Below are 15,426 nucleotides of genomic sequence, written 5' to 3'. Positions count from 1 at the left end.
TATCTTCTTTTTATTCTTTTTATTAAAGATTGAAGCTCCATACAAGACAGTTTGTAGACAAGAACATCACAGCCTGGGAAGCTTTCACTTCTTTTGATGGACAGCTTTGATTTCAGGTTCTACCTCTGTAAAATTGAAAGTAAAGTAAATGAAGCACCTGTGAAGGTAAAACTGATGATGTCATGACTTGTTCAGTCCTCCAACGTTAAAGTCCAACAAGCTTTTGATTGTCTCTGATTCTCTGTGGCAAAATCCAACAAGAGGAAAAAGAAAATCTTGAGGTTGTCTCACTTTTTTTTTTTAAAGAAACTCTGCATAGGACAGTGATAGGATGCTTGTTTCCTTGGATGAAAAAGTCTGGTACTCTCATCTTCTTAAACATTTACTTGCTCAATCAGGACAAGAGAATCTGAGCTTGGATGTCATTTTGTAGTAAAAGGTGAATTAAACTTGTAAACATCAGCTGGTGTTCACTCTGATGATGTATCGATGGTCTGTATTCTGCCTTCTGTAGCACGATGCTGCTGGGAAGAAGCCTGATTATGTCAGAGTTGTGTTCAGTGGCTCCTGCTGGGTCCATTTCTGACAAATAGGCTCCAAAGAGTTCAGGTGTTTAAAAGCTCAGGGTTGCTGTCAGCAGACGAGGTGGCCGAGTGGTTAAGGCGATGGACTGCTAATCCATTGTGCTCTGCACGCATGGGTTCGAATCCCATCCTCGTCGTGAGCGACTCTGGTTTCTACTCCAACATTATGGAATTACTGTGAGGCTTTTAACTGACACAGATACCAGTTGAGTCAACTTCCCTTTCACAACCTGACCAAAACAACTCAGACACCCAGAGCTCACATGTGTCAATCACCTCTGTAGAAGGTCCCGCCCCCACAGAGCTATAAATCCTCCCATCAGTGAAGAAAACTGAAGACGCCTCTTGGATGAGAGCTGAAGCATCTTCAAGAAACCTGAAATAGTCCACTTGGTACATTTAAATAATTCTACAATTTCTTTCAGCTTTCGTCCAAAGCCACGTGCATGTATCACATGTATATCATATATATGTGATACTCTTTCATCTACTCATGAACCAAAAATGCAGTCTAATACCAGTAAATTTGTGCAGAAAAATGTCATTTGTGCTCCTTCTTTTATTTATTTGTTTATTTAGTATTTTTTAATGTATTTTCTTTCAATTCACATTTTGTCCATTAACTTCATAATCACTCTTCACAGTCGCCATCTCATCACATGACTAAAGTTTGGGTTCTGTATTGGTGGTAAAATATCCTTCCATGCCCCTCACTAGTTTGCACACAGAAAAGCATATTTTACTGGTTTCAAATCTCTTAGTGTGTTCTCTCTCTTAAACCAGCTGTGGCAGCTTTCATTGTGTGATTGATTTTAAAATATAAAGATAGAACAGAACCATTGGAAGAAGATGTCAGGACATTTGAAGGAATGTAAATCTCCTCTTGAAATGTTGCAGTGTGCAGCTGAGACTCTCTGGCAGTGGCACAAGGAGCCACAATGGCAGAACCTGGACCCTCCTGGAGGAGAACCACAGGTGAGGGCCTTCTTGGCTCCAGATTGATGGAAATCAAGTGTCTGAGGCTGTTAGCAGCCATGAAGTTGATCTGGTTGGGCACTGGTATTTTTTCTTGCTGCAGCTCAGGAGTGATTCAGGAGAAGAGTTTCAGAACAGCCAAGGTTGGGGACTGGAATTTTCAAATTTCCCCTGGAACCAGACAAACTTGGGAGGTAAAACCTCCAATCATAGCCACTCAGATGCAGCAGCAGAAAGAAGCTGTCATCTACCCTGACAGTCAGAGCATCAAGTCAAGAAAACATCAACCATCTTGTAGTTCCAAACCTTCACCTGTCAGATTCAGCTACTTCTTATTGTGGGACTTTAAATTTGAACACAATGGAATTTGGACAAGGAGTTTTCCTTCAAGTCAGAACATCATCGTCCAGCCTCCAACCAGAGGTCCATCAGTTATCATGGGAGCCACATGTGGAGTCTGGGTTCTTTTCTAGAATGTGACGGCAATGACAGTCCTGCCAAGTGACATCACTGACATGACTGGATGACTTCAGTCACATGACTGGATGGCTTCAGTCACGTGACTGGATGGCTTTAGTCACGTGACTGGATGACTTCAGTCACATGACTGGATGATTTGAATATTTTGTTGTGGGCCTCTGGACCTTTTTTAAATCAGTAGTTGACCACAGGTAGCTTAGCCAACTGTTAACTAATTAACTTTTAGTCCAGACAAAGAATGTGGGTTGACAGTTATTCATACAAAGTCTTTGGTTTCAGATGCAGCCTCAACTGAGACTCCAAGTTCAGAGGATGGGTTTGTTTGCTGTCAGGTTGCCACCTTTCAGAAATGAAAATCAGGGACGCCCACCACGGCTCCTGGGGGCCATGACCACCAGGGGCCTGACTCCCATGAGGTGGGTGCCCACAGCAGTGGTGTGTTTTATTTTGTAGGTGTTTTTAGTCAAGGGGTGATCAAGAAAGCAATTCCTCCTACTTAAAGCTTGAAATGCTTTATCACCAATAAACACATTCTTTATTGTTCAACACTGAACTGCACAATTAAGTTTTAAAATACAAACTCAATAAATGGAGAACTTTATGTGACTTAAGTTCATAACACATCAGCAGGTTTCCCTCCCTTCTTTTTCCAAGTCTCCTTCTTGTTCCTCCTTGCAGCTCTGGGGAACTCTTGGTCTCTCAAAGCCCTGTTGGAAAACTCTGAACAGGACTGCTCAAAGTTGAGAGTGATCACTCCTTTGAGCTCCATGGAGCTCCTGTTCCTGCAGTCACTCCATTTCTGCTTTTTATTTTGTGTTTGTATTAAAGTTCTATTGCTGAAAAAAAAGAGACTTTTTTGCCTTTTTCTTGAGGTAAATATATGAGGGTCGAAACTGACCCATAACACCATGGATGTTACAATAGTTAATAATATTAAAATGAAGAATAAATCAAACCAATCCATGTCAGAGATGTGTTCGAACACCCCTCAGTAATGGTCAGGAAACACAACAACCTTTTGTTTATTTCTATGATTTTCTTGAGGTTCATTTGATCATTTTTTTAACTGAAATCGAGGGTTTACTGACTAAAAAAAGGTCCAGAGGCCCACAACAAAATATTCCAATCAATATTTCCATGGATAAGGAAGCCTAACAAGGTAACCAAGAGATGGGAAACAACTTGGATGATAGAAAATTGTTTTTAGTTTATTTTACAGCTGATTGAAGACGAGGGTCAAAACTGACCTGTTAACATCAGAGATGGGAACAGAAAGCTAACACAAGAGGAAGGTTGAAGCTATGAAAAAGGAGTTTGATAAAAATCTTGAACTGACAGTAGAAATATCCTTTTGTATGTTTACCTTTGTTGACAGAAGTCACTTTAGCTTGGCAGTGAAAAGAATCTCTGCTAGCTTGACAAATAAGTGGCACAAACTGGGTTCAAGCTGGACTTTGGACACTGGTATCTGCAACAACTCCCATCAACTCCTAATCTAGCATCTCTGCTGTGCTCAAACTATTTTACAGAACATTTGACAGACCTGTGGAGCAGTGAGGACAGACATGAGTTGATCCACATGATCCACTGAAGCGCCATTTTACCCTGCCACTGAGGTCACCAACATGAGCTGGAGTTGGGACTCTTGAACTGAACCTGGTATCACAGCGACACCTACTGCTGCAAAATGGAACAGCAACATTGAACCCAAGTACAGGATTGGAGGGAGACTGATGGTCGCTGTTTGGGTTTTTGAAGAACAAGGAGGGCGTTGGTTCAAGCTGGATTCTCAGAGACTATTTCCCCAACCTCTACATTGGCATCTACACTGTCATCCAGTCAGGTGACTGAAGTCATCCAGTCATGTGACTGAAGTAATCCATTCATGTCAGTGATGTCACTTGGCAGGACTGTCATTGCCGTCACATTCTAGAAAAGAACCCAGACTCCACATTTCCTCCTATCTATTATTGTGTACCACCCTCCTGGTCCTTACTCTGAATTCTCAGAGTTTATATCCAGTTCAGTCCTCAAAACAGATGAAGTCATGAGTGTAGATAAATTTCCTTTTCTCCACTGATTATATGTCAAGGTTTGTGTGTGGGGGTGGAGCCTATCCCAGCAGCCTTTGGACAAGAGGCGGGGTTCACCCTGGACGTGTCACCAGTCCATCACAGGGCCAACACACATAGACAGACAACCATTCACACTCACAGCCACACCTACGGTCAATTTAGAGTATCAATCAGCCTCGTCCCCTCTTGATGTCTTTGGACTGTGGGAGGAAGCTGGAGTACCAGAGAGAACCCACACAGACACAGGGAGAACATGCAGACTCCACAGCTGGGGCTCAAATCTGGAACCTTCTTGCTGTGAGGCCACAGTGCTGACCACTGCACCATTGTGTCCCCTGAAAATGCCACCAGATCGTTTGGATTGTCTATAAAATCAAGTACACATGAACATGAAGAGGTTTTCACAGGGCTGGTGGTGCAATGGATAGCATGACTGACTACTGTCAGAAGATTCTAGCTTCAACTCCTGGCTCGCTCACTTAAAATTTTATACTGAGAAGCTTTCACACCTGAAGTGTGAACCACTGCTAAAAGTCCCTGAAATCCTCCAAGGTTTCCTCCTTGTCTGCTGTAAACATGAACACATGCATGGATCCTGCTACCTCTCACATGTTAAGCTGGCACTTGAAAGTGACAGCAGGAGAACAAAAAATCCCAGTGTGTCATCAACATTTCCTGGAAACTAAATGACAGAAGCCAGTGGTGGCAGGTGAAAAAAATTCTTGGTGGGGCTGGTGTGCCAAAAACATTTCCGTGCCTAGTCTAGTATAATCATTCAAAAAGAGCAGCCGGACAATTATTAAATGTTTTAAAATCGTATTTACTTTCCTTCTTAAAATCGACAGTTTCAAAGACAAAAAAAACCAACAACAATTTACAACTACAGTAAATTTTATGCGATCAAATATTATACAATGATGTTAACTTTACAGAAGGTGATTTGAGCTTAATCTATACAATACAAATCAACAATGTGTGTGTTTGTCTCTCTCTCTCTGTCTCTCTCTTTGTTCATCTGTGTCTGTCTCCTTCTCTGTGTCTCCGTCTTTGTGTCCTTTTCTCTGTGTCTCTATCTCTGTTTGTCTGTCTCTTAGTGTGTGTGTCTCTCTCTGTCTCTCTCTCTTTGTGTCCGTCTCTCTTTCTCTCTTCGTCTACCTGTCTCTCTCCCTCTGTCTCTCTGTCTATTTGTTTCAGTCTTTCTGGGTGTGTGTTTGAATTCAGCAGTTATTTGTACAGGAACTTTGCTCGTCTCTCTTTCTGGGAGGCAAATTTCTCAATGACCCTGGTGTTGAAACCAGGAATGTTTCGTGTCAGTTTTTTCTCAATGGAGAGCATAGCCAGAGCGTTGAGCCGATCTTGTGCCATGGTATTTGTAAGAAAAATTTTTATCCTCTTCAAAGTGGAGAAGCACCTCTCAGATTCTGACGTTGTCATTGGTGTGGTGATGAGGATGTTGAGCAGACTTACAGTTTCAGTGAACGTGTCTTGAAGGTTATTTTCCATCAAAACCTGATAGAGAGCCAGTGCACCACTGCAACTCTGAAACTCTTCGTTCCCGTAGATCAGAGACAGCTCTGTTTGAAGTCTGGCCTTGTCCAATGAGGGATAGGCTTCCACTGTGGTTTTCAGTGCTGAATCTGGGAACTTTCGGCTGTGCTGTGGGAACAGGTCTCCTTGCAGGAGTGTGGCGCTGACAAGATGCTTGGTGAAACTAAATCTCTCCTTGGCATGGCTCACAATGGTGTCACATACCTATGCAATGATATAATTATACAAAATAGGAATTATTGCATCTTCACTTGTCTTCATACATTGACCTGATGAGCTAGCCTATATTATGTAATAAACATACTGTAATGATTCATATCATCATAAAACAATATACATTTAAGTCTGGACCACTGTATCATATGGCCAACATCTTATTTTGATTTTATTTAATAATGTGATTCAAATCACACTAAGAAGCAAGTTCTTACCTCCAGTGCCAAATGGTGCAGTGTGTCTTCTCCCAAGGTTCTGCGTCTCTTTGCGGGTGGCTCCTGAGCAGGTCCCCTGAACTCCTCATCCTCAGCCAGAGTAGGCACATCCTCCCTGACCCAACACATAAGTTTCATGAGTAAGTTCTAAAAACTGGTTAGGGATACATGAACAAAACCAAAGGTGGATATCATTACTGTCAATTATATTATACAGATAAATCAATGCTTTAAATAAGATGATATATAAGCATTTAAGTCTACATATACAGAGAAATTGAGGTTAGGCTACAAATTAATTAATTTAGCATACCTGATAGCCTGCATGTGGTCAATGAATGTCTGGGTGACTCCTGCCATGTAGACAGCATCAATGTTTCTCTTCTGCAGCTGGTTGTAAAGGATGTCCACATGTGGCATGATTTTGTGGAACAGGGCCAGTAAAAAACAAAAAGTTTCATCTTCCAGCATTCTCACATAGCCACCAGCTTCTCTCTTTGTCTGGCTATCAAACCCTTCACTGTTCCGGATAGCCTGAAAGCAATTCACCAGATCCTTCTTGTGCTCATAAACTGTGTTAACACGACTGTTGAAGTTCCAACGTGTTGATGATGCACTTGGAAGTCGGTGCGCAACCATCTCATCAAGCACTGCAGTTCTCTTGCTTGACTTAGAGAAAAAAGAAGCAAATCCCCCCATGTCAGAAAAAAAGTGACTGATCTGAGGGATGTGGGAGGTTGCTTGCTGCAGTATCAGGTTTAACTGATGGGCATAGCAGTGAACATAGTGAGCGTTTGGATAGATGTCTTGTACCTTTCGCTGCACTCCTCCTTTGGCACCCCTCATCACAGCTGCCCCATCACAGGCCTGGGCAATCAGCTTCTTTTCTTGTCCCTCAGAAAGGATGCTGTGCAGCCTCTCCAATAATGCACTGGCTATTGCATCCGCACAGGTGTTGGGCAGTTTCAAAAATTCAAAGAACCGCTCTTGAATATTGTGGCGGTCGTCAATGTATCTCAGAACTAAGACTAACTGACACTGTGTTGAAACGTCAGTAGTTTCATCAGCCTGGATCGCTAAAAAGTCTGCCGATTTAACTTCATCCAGGATCTGTTCTCTCAAAACTGCCAGCATACAGTCCAGGAGCTCGTTCTGTACTGTCTTCGAGGTGCCTTTAAAAACGGTTGCATTTTCAAGGTGCTCCCTCAAGTCCCGATCAATGGATGCCATCAAGTCAACTGGACCTCTGAATATTCCAGCGTTGTCAGAGGTATCACTTTCGTCATGTCCCCGCAGAGCCAGTTCAAAAGCACCACAGAATTTAACAGTTAATTATCTTAGATAAGATGTTACGGTTCTTATCTACCTCATCATTGTGCTTCCTTACAGCGATGCGGTGACTGTCATCGAGCTGCGTTGCTATGCTAATCTTCCCAAGAACCGCTAGCTTCACGCAGTTTTCCATGTGAATTTTCGCTCTTTCGTGTTTCTTAATCCGCTCGGAGAGGTGCTTTAGGTCAGTGATTCCTGTCTGTGTCCATGCTGAATCACACCGGTCACTCCTGAAAGGGATGCAGGGGAAGCAAAAAAGTGCGTTGGCTGCTCCACAACCCGTCAGCCACGGCTTGCGCTGAAACCAGCTCCGGCAAAAAGTCCTGTTGTAGGATTTAGCCTTTTCCTTGGACTGCTGCTGGATGTTGATTTCAGGCTTGTCCGGTCCCAGCTCCTTAACGCGGATTTTTTCCGCCATGGTGCTCCTCGCAAAAGGGAAATTTAAAAGGGATCTCACCGAAATCGGTGGAAACTGCTGCTCTTGAACTTCGATCGTTGTTGTCGCCATTTTCTCTCTCACTCACTTCTCGCGGTATTTTTTTTCGTAGGGCATCGGAAATCTGGGAATCTCACTACGCAAGAAGAATATCGCGGGCTCCTCAGCTAGCTTTAGCAATCCAAACCTTCACGCATTTTACGTTGGCGTAGGGGCGACTTTTCCAGCGCCCCTACGCCGTTAAATTTGGCGATGTTGATTGGCCAATTATTCATTATTTTTCCCAAGCAACCATACAGGATTGGCTAATTAATTGCAGGTCTGGGGCGCTTTGACGAGCGCCCCCAAAGACAAATTATACAGTCTATCAGAGTAAATTCACCCTGGACAGTTCGACAGTCCATCGCAGGGCCAACATACAGCAATTGCTTGCAGTGTACAAGTCCCAAGACTTTCATAAAATTCATCACTGGATTCAGGACGACCCCTGCTGCTCGGCCCCGGTGGGGCGGGAGGAGGCTCAGGCCCAAACAACGCTGACTGCAGCTTTAATTTAATCCTAGGTTTATGTAATACTCCGATAAATCAGTGGTATTTATTTCATGATTTTCATAGGAATAAGTTAAGAATAAAATGCCAGTTCATGGTTAAGCTAAAATTTACATAAATTAGTATTATGAAGAAGATATTAAAATGTATAAAATTTGTTTAAAATTAGTAACTTTCAAAAAAACATCATTTCATGGGGTGTGAATGTCTTTCAAAAATGTTAAAGTAATTCTATTACGTTAGGTTACGTGCGTGAGTTCATGACCTTTAGTGTTTACACTTCCGGGAGAAACGCGCGCGAGGAAGAAGGAGCATCTGTTAATGGCGTAACGTTTTCGGAGTTTGGAGACTGTGTGTCGTCGGAGAGGAGTTTTTATCGGTAACGGACTGTGAACTGTAATTGACCGACGTGATCGGAGTGCGTGAGTCGGATTCTCCGCCACCGATTGTGTTTTGTTGAGCACAAGGCAAGTCCAGTTACAGAAGCTAGCGGGAGCTAGGCTAACGCTGTCCACGCTGAAGGGAGACGCCGCTGCACGGACGGGACAGGAGCTTCGGATAGTCGCCTCGGGAGAGAGTCGTTAACGGAGGATGTGCCGCTGCTGCCGAGTCACGGAGGTCTGTTGCTGCTGGCTGCTGCGAGCGGGACGGTTGCTGCCACAACGAGCGAGGGATTCATCGGCTGCGGTCCGGTATTGTTGACGTCACCGACACACGGGGGGGATCTGCTAAAGGTTTCCATCATGAGCTCCAACTAAAGCGCGCCAACGAAAGTAAACAAGAGTGCACTCGAAATAAAATTAGACAGTTGAAAGAGACAAAAACAATATACCCCAGGGTTCTTCTTTTTATTTTCTATAGTCTTGTTTATTCAAGGTTTGAATGTGTTTTTCTGCAAGCCTTTAATACATTTTCTAAACTGAAATCTTGTGTTGTTTCATTGAATTTGTGTGTTGTTACTGAAGCTTTACAGCAGAGTTTAAAGGTCAAGTGTTCTCCCCATAGCCTCCAGTTGAATATTTAAGAGTGAGAATCATACATTGCCTTAGATTGATATTAATTATTCCAGATGGGACTTTTACCATACAAGATATTTGAAATGAGTTAAAGTGTTCCCTGTAAGCCTAAGGTGGGTTTTAATATTGGAGCCGGTGGTAAAAGGGTTACATTTAGAAATCTAAACCCCTGCTACCATGAGCACACATGGAAATAAAGACTCAACTGACCGCTCGGTCTACTTCAGCTAGCACACTGAACAATACTGTTGTTTACTTGCTAGCTGATAAGTGAGCAGCTGATGTTTGCAATAACATTGAAATAAACTAAAAATAGAGTCAATAGCTCAAATCATATCACCACCAAAGGAGCCACGTCTTTAACACTTCAATCTCATAGCGACTCCTCAGGATTTCTTCTTCTCTCCATTGCATTTTGTAGGAGGCTCCTGCCGGTCCACACTGCCTTCCCCCTAACAGATTCAGCTACTGAGACTAAAGTTCGTTAGTAAGCTCAATGCATTAAAGTGACTTAATATTTGTTGAAAACTAAATAGGCGTGAAGCTGTAACCTCACATGAACACTTGAAGTCTAGATTTCAGCTGCATGTGAAGAAATCAGCATAAAATCCTTGTGTTGGTGTTTAAACCTGGACTACCAGAACCAGGCTAAGAGGTGTTTGTCTGTTAGCTGTGAAGCAAACTGAAACATGAAGGCTTTGAGGGTTTGTTCTCAAAACAAAGAAAGATTCCATGCTCAAACTGCCAACTCTGTAAAAAAAAAAACCTTTTTACAAATCTCAGTTTATTTCTTCATGAAGATCTTAATGAGGCAATCAGCACCAGAGCACTAAAGTTAAAATTAGTAACACTGTCACTAACGATGGATTTATTTGACCCAATGTAGTTTTCCTGACCAAATATAGTTTTCATCAAAATATAGTATTTTTTTTATAATTAATTATTTCCTAATATGCAACATCACATAAATGAAAAAATGGAGGACCCTATAAAATGACCTGACGTCAGTGTTCAAGGGTGAAGTCATTTTTGGAATGAAGAAGAGTTCATCCAGCTTTTTTTTTTTACCTCGTGTCTCTGAACCAGTTCATTTGTTGTGTCCACGCAGAGACAGAGAGGATAAGTGTGATCGTGGAGAAGTCCTTTTGTTCTTCAGCTGGTCCAACTTGATGGTGAGTCTCCTTTTATCAAGGATTACTGAATGCTTGTGTTATTCATGGCATTGTTAACACTTTATAAACCCTTCATTCAGAGCTGTAAAGAACCTTTAACCTCATATCCCAGACATCAAAGTGGGCCACTAACCGGTGAGATGAAGCTATGCTATGCTGCTACATTCTGAAGAGGTAAAGTAGCAGGTTCTGAGAGTGATGGCTAACCTGGATGTGTTCATCTCCTACTTTAATATCAGCGTCCCAACTTGGAGCTCTGACCACCTCCAGCTTTTTGTTCCTGTTTCTGCTTCAGTCAACAGGGAACTCAAACCTGCAATAGAATCATCAACAACAATGGAATAGAAAACAGAGGAAGACAAAATATCATAAACTTACAAAGCTGAGAAATGTTCATGAAGAATAAATGCACACATTATGATTGAGGCCAGAAAGTAAAACTCCACACCAAATGTATTTTGTCATGTAGGGATAATGAACTTGAATGTGTTGAAATAGCAGATGAATGAATCCACTATCACAAGATGGCGTCACAGATCCTGATGCTCTGAGCAGGAAACACCGAGCAAAACATGACTAAAAAGCTCCTGTTGTTCCCTCCATGAAAAACTGTGGCACTGATGAGAAGAAGGATCCCAGCGTCCTCTGAGGATCCATCGCCGCACCATTCGGTAGAAGGATGATAGGGTCGGCACCAGGAGAAACCCTTGTGTCTCCGATGCAGGGAAGATGGAGCACTGAAGAGGACACATTGTGGCGTCCTGAAGAGGACATTTGGTGGAGCCTGAGACAGCAAACATCATGCCGCCCTTCATCAGAAGAACCACAGCACCAGAAGAAAGAATCCTGGCAGTGACGACAGGGAGGATCAGGGTGTCCTCCTCACCACCACCTTTAAACCTTCAAATGAACTTTCAAAAGCTTCAGAGTGGAGAATGATTTTTTTTTAACCTTTTTTTTTGTTTTTCCTTTAATTCTCATTTGTGCGATTGTCTGATTCATTAGAAATAAACACTGTCTGCTGGGTTTAAGTTGACTGTGATTCTCTTTTTGCATGCAAGTTGAAAGTTATGCCAATAAAAACCACAAGTATTTGAAGACCAAAGGAAGAACCCCCAAAGTCAGGACCCTGAGATCAAAGTGAGCGCTCTGATCTCAGAGGTTTGGGATATTTCACATCCCATGGCCCTTCAAATAAGAGCCCTGTGTCACTGTCTACAAGTTTTAAACCGTATTTGTTTGTGAAAATTAAAACCAGACGACCACTGTGGTCCTTTTTACACGGTAAGTAAAGCCCAGATGCCATGGTGGACCTGTTAGCACCCTGGACTTTGAATCCAGTGACCTGAGTCCAAGTCTCAGTTCCAGCAGGTTTCCTGCAGCCTTCAGAAGAGCTGCTATGTTTCTCTGTAGTTAACTAAGTGATGCTCTCAGCAGGTTGAGGGCACCACCAACAAGTGAGGTTATGAACCTCTGACTTGTAGGAAGAAGGTAGGAGATCTCCAACAGGATCCTTCTTTCCTCTGTCCTCCTTGGATCTCATGGATCATCACAGTCAAATGGAGACCCAAGCTCCTGGATGGATGTGGCACTCAGGAATTGCTGAGTTTTCCAGTGGATTTTGTTCCATCCATGGTTCAGGAGCAGGATTCCTCCTGGTTAACCTTGTATCTGTGGACCCCAACTGTGTGTTTTTGGAGAATTTTTCATGTCATGTCAAGAAATCAGGCTGGTGGGTTTTTCAATGAGAGAAATTCTGGTAACTTAATTATGTGGCATGTTTTTTGAAGCAGTAATTAACTGATAAATTAAGGAAGGCCTGGCCAGTCTTTGCTCACAGGTCATACGATGTCGTTAGAAGGTCCTGAATAAATCTGGAGTTCCATGATTTCCTTGTGGTTCATATTCCTTTTGGCAATGTAGTCTGGAACAAGAGCAAGATGAACCTCCAAATATCAACAGTTTGGATTGCAGGTGATGTCAAGTTGTATTTTGAGGAACCTCCTCCTTGTGTTTGGTTCCTTGGTGAAATGGTGAGCACTCTGGACTCTGAATCAGTGGTCAGAGTTCAAGTCTCAGGGGGACCTTCCTGTCTGGAATGTGTCCCATGTAACAAACTGATAAAGAGATATTATGAGGTTCTAATGTTCTGGTTCATTTCTTGTCCTTTAGAAAAATTAAATTCATTTCTTACTGCCATGAACACAGACTGTGTGTTTAATGTTAACAATAAATGCAACAACTCAGGAGCCAGTCGCTCCTGTGGAAAAGTTCTACTTTGTCAATGAATTAATTCATTTCATATTGCAGTCTGCCACTTTAAGTTTCCGTCAGGATGGCCGAGCGGTCTAAGGCGCTGCGTTCAGGTCGCAGTCTCTCCTGGAGGCGTGGGTTCAAATCCCTCTTTTAACAAAGGATGTTTTCTCCACATTCCTATGCATCCACAATGGAAACTTCCAAACCAACTTGAAGCTGCTCTCCACTGATGGGAGTGAGTGGTCGTCTGCCAAAGTGGGTTGAACTGGCAGCAGAGGAGACAAACGAGTTTCCCTGTGACGTTCCAACATCGGCCTGGTTTCCTCCAACATGGAGCAGCCACCAAAATCTAACTACAAATGTTGGATCAAAGTCTACTGAAGAAATGCATTTTCTTTCAATTCACATTTTGTCCATTAACTTCATAATCAGAGTCGCCATCTCATCACATGACTAAAGTTTGGGTTCTGTATTGGTGGTAAAATATCCTTCCATGCCCCTCACTAGTTTGCACACAGAAAAGCATATTTTACTGGTTTCAAATCTCTTAGCGTGTTCTCTCACTTAAACCAGCTGTGGCAGCTTTCATTGTGTGATTGATTTTAAAATATAAATATGGAACAGAACCATTGGAATAAGATGTCAGGAGATTTGAAGGAATGTAAATCTCCTGTTGAAATGTTGCAGTGTGCAGCTGAGACTCTCTGGCAGTGGCACAAGGAGCCACAATGGCAGAACCTGGACCCTCCTGGAGGAGAACCACAGGTGAGGGCCTTCTTGGCTCCAGATTGATGGAAATCAAGTGTCTGAGGCTGTTAGCAGCCATGAAGTTGATCTGGTTGGGCACTGGTATTTTTTGTTGCTGCAGCTCAGGAGTGATTCAGGAGAAGAGTTTCAGAACAGCCAAGGTTGGGGACTGGAATTTTCAAATTTCCTCTGGAACCAGACAAACTTGGGAGGTAAAACCTCCAATCATAGCCACTCAGATGCAGCAGCAGAAAGAAGCTGTCATCTACCCTGAGAGTCAGAGCATCAAGTCAAGAAAACATCAACCATCTTGGAGTTCCAAACATTCACCTGTCAGATTCAGCTACTTCTTATTGTGGGACTTTAAATTTGAACACAATGGAATTTGGACAAGGAGTTTTCCTTCAAGTCCAAACATCATCGTCCAGCCTCCAACCAGAGGTCCATCAGTTATCATGGGAGCCACATGTGGAGTCTGGGTTCTTTTCTAGAATGTGACGGCAATGACAGTCCTGCCAAGTGACATCACTGACATGAATGGATGACTTCAGTCACATGACAGTACGACTTCAGTCATGTGACTGGATGACAGTGTAGATTCCAACGTAGAGGTTGGGGAAATAGTCTCTGAGAATCCAGCTTGAACCAACACCCTCCTTGTTCTTCAAAAACCCAAACAGCGACCATCAGTCTCCCTCCAATCCTGTACTTGGGTTCAATGTTGCTGTTCCATTTTGCAGCAGTAGGTGTCGCTGTGATACCAGGTTCAGTTCAAGAGTCCCAACTCCAGCTCATGTTGGTGACCTCAGTGGCAGGGGAAAATGGCGCTTCAGTGGATCATGTGGATCAACTCATGTCTGTCCTCACTGCTCCACAGGTCTGTCAAATGTTCTGTAAAATAGTTTGAGCACAGCAGAGATGCTAGATTAGGAGTTGATGGGAGTTGTTGCTGATACCAGTGTCCAAAGTCCAGCTTGAACCCAGTTTGTGCACTTATTTGTCAAGCTAGCAGAGATTCTTTTCACTGTGTTAATTTTGACAAGAATTTTTCCTTTCGTTTTAGTTATCGTCAGTCATCGAAGACTGGATTCAGTTAAATTCCCATCTTAGCCTTTTAGTTTAGAACAGTTTTAGTTTAAATTTAGTCTTTTGTCTTAAGTTTTAGTCTCATTTTAGTCTGAAGCAATGTTTCATTTTCCTGAGATGTTGCAAAGGGATATGTGATGTTCTATAAAACTCCATACAAAGCAAACATGAAACTGTCATTTAAACTGAGATTGAAGCACATTGCTCTTGTCAATAAGGATCATGATCATAATAATGAAACGTCAGAAGCCTGTTAGAAAAAGTGCAAGTTCTTGTTTATTTTCTGTATTTGACTGACAAGCCACAAGAGTAAAGCTCCAGCTGCGGGATGGCGGGCCTTCAGGTGTCTTTTCAAACTGGTCGTGTTTTTTCCACTAATCTAAGATCCACAACGCTCCCCATCCTTGTCAGGAACAACACACTCCGTCTTCTGTTCAGCAGGGTGATAACAAAAATGCGTCCATAAATCCGCTCGTCTTTTTCTTCCAACTTTCCACGCTGCCGCCACAGGTGAAGGTCTGCTGCTCGTCTACACAGCGTCTCTGCAACGTGCACTGAAACACCGCGGAGGGCGGGGCGGGTGTGGGGTCGGGGCCGCCAATCAAAAAGTCGGACTGAGAGGTCAAATTAGTTTTGAGATGATTTATTGGTTAAAAAGAAAAAAGAAATCAAGGCATTCAGGATGGTTGTAACCCTGAGAGTCCGGCCGGCCGCCGTCATCCTTTTCATCACGTTTTTA

The 15,426-nt window shown here is 42.8% G+C and overlaps 1 non-coding gene across 1 annotated transcript; it reads left to right on the top strand.

Annotated features, from left to right (window-relative positions):
- The first annotated feature begins 639 nt into the window (after positions 1-639).
- Positions 640-721, top strand: trnas-gcu (transfer RNA serine (anticodon GCU)). The gene has a single exon. It is a non-coding gene; the product is annotated as a tRNA-Ser (tRNA).
- Positions 722-15,426: the final 14,705 nt, after the last annotated feature.

The sequence above is a fragment of the Aulostomus chinensis genome, chromosome 4 (assembly GCF_037954235.1).
Source record: "Aulostomus chinensis isolate RoL2024-O1b breed Wild chromosome 4, RoL_Achi_v1.0, whole genome shotgun sequence".
In the NCBI taxonomy this organism is placed as follows: Eukaryota; Metazoa; Chordata; class Actinopteri; order Syngnathiformes; family Aulostomidae; genus Aulostomus; species Aulostomus chinensis.
The sequence above is the reverse complement of the archived record's forward strand: the minus strand, read 5'-3'. Positions and strand labels throughout refer to the sequence as shown.